This window comes from Coenobita brevimanus, chromosome 50 (assembly GCF_032717465.1).
Source record: "Coenobita brevimanus isolate Jiangsu-jjx chromosome 50, ASM3271746v2, whole genome shotgun sequence".
NCBI lineage: Eukaryota > Metazoa > Arthropoda > Malacostraca > Decapoda > Coenobitidae > Coenobita > Coenobita brevimanus.
Window position 1 is genome coordinate 223660 of NC_137003.1, and position 2036 is coordinate 225695.

A 2036-nucleotide genomic window follows, 5' to 3' on the forward strand; every position below is an offset into this window, starting at 1 on the left:
AGCGAAATAATTGTTAGTGAAACAACTGGTGGTGAAATTACTGTTTCTGAAATACCAGCTGGTGAAACAATGGCCTAGGTTGGTCTTCCACCCTTACATGATCTGGGTCCGTAATCTCGTCAGTTGAGAAAGCTACTTAGCTTAGCACCTTTTCCTAAGCGATATATTTTGATTATTACACCTTACTGTCCTCTTCTGTGTTGCATAAAGCTTTCCAATAGCTATACTCTGCACAAGTAACATACAAAAGAATATTAACCAGCCATATCCCAAAACAAAGAACTAAGGAAGAGGTGTTAGGGAGCTTTCTTAACCTGCTGGCATACGAGCTCTGGGTCCGTATTCTCGTTGGTTATGGAAGCTCCCTAACACCTCTTCCTTACCGATTCATTTTTGGATATGTCTAGCTAATATCGTTTTGTACGTTATTTATGCAGAGTACGACAATTTTAGATGGATGTATATAACAGATTAGGGCAGTAAGGTGTAATAGGCAAAATAAATCGCTCAGGAAAAGGTGTTAGGGAACTTCCTAAGCCGGCGAGAATACAAGGCCTGGACAACAGTACCCCAGTCTTATCTTCCTCCTAAGACATGTGATGAGGAAAGACCCAAAACAGAGAAGAACCCGTATTCTCGCCGGTTAAGGAAGCTCCCTAACACCTTTTCCTTTGCGATTCATTTTTCATCCTTCACCTTACTGCTCTCTTGTATGTTGTTTTTGTCTTTTATACACAAACACAGAAGACAAAAATAACACACAAGGGTTTATTGTTAGGCTGCATGCAAAAATAAACTAGAAAGGAAAAGGTGTTAGGGAGCTTCTTTAACTTATACGGGCCAAGGAGTTAGCACTGAAGTAAAAGAATTATTAGTTAATGAATCAAATAATGAGTCAGGCATTTAAACGCCTTGTGTGTGTGTGTGTGTGTGTGTGTGTGTGTGTGTGTGTGTGTGTGTGTGTGTGTGTGTGTGTGTATTATAAACTAGTATATCATACAGTGCATCCTCTCTGGCATTACTACCACACTGTACTGAATACTCTCGCCACATATTTCTGTGTTATATTTAAGAGCAGCAAATTGAAGTCTTGTCCCTGCACCAGATGCCTTCACACACACACACACACACACACTAATCACAACTTCTTCATCTCACCCCACAGCATCTTACACACACCTGGCCATCCTCGTGCCGTTAAGAGTCCTGGTGGCTCAAGGTCCGTATTTCTTTATCACCCTGATTCCATAGCCCAGTCGCTTAGGTGCTGGTCTCACGCACGTAAGATAGCTGGTTCGAATCCCCGCAGTTAACATGCAAGAAACCGGAATACACACACACACACATGCAAGAAACCGGAACACACACACACACACACATGCAAGAAACCGGAACACACACACACACACACACACACACACACACACACACACACACACACACACACACACACACACACATGCAAGAAACCGGAACACACACACACACACACACACACACATGCAAGAAACCGGAACACACACACACACACACACACACATGCAAGAAACAGGAACACACACACACACACACACACCTTTCTTGACTAGGCACACAGTCTATTCTAGAGAGGTCTTTTCTTCGTGTTCTTATTTCATGCTGTCTTTTAGCTAGAGCCCAGTACACCGCTTCCCGTCCGATCAGCGAAGTTAAGCAACGTTGGGTCTGGTTAGTACTTGGATGGGTGACCGCCTGGGAACACCAGATGCTGTTGGCATCCCTACGTGTCAAGTGGGGTTGGTGGAGGATTAGTGCCCCTCCCTGTAAAACAATTAACTCTAAGCCCTTGACCATCCCGTTTGGGATACATGGCGTCTGGCAATGGATGGATGGACTACCACAACACAGTCCTTCAACATAACTTGGTAGCAGTTAAGTCTTGCATTACAGAGTTGGGGCTATATATTGTTTCTTAAATACACCTCACTACCACAACACAGTCCAACATTCAACATCAAGTATATGTTTGAGGGGCCACTTGTTACCACCTCAGGTCA

General features: G+C 43.7%; 1 pseudogene; it reads left to right on the forward strand.

Moving 5' to 3' along the window:
• The first annotated feature begins 1641 nt into the window (after positions 1 to 1641).
• Positions 1642 to 1756, forward strand: LOC145399902 (5S ribosomal RNA; annotated as a pseudogene).
• Positions 1757 to 2036: the final 280 nt, after the last annotated feature.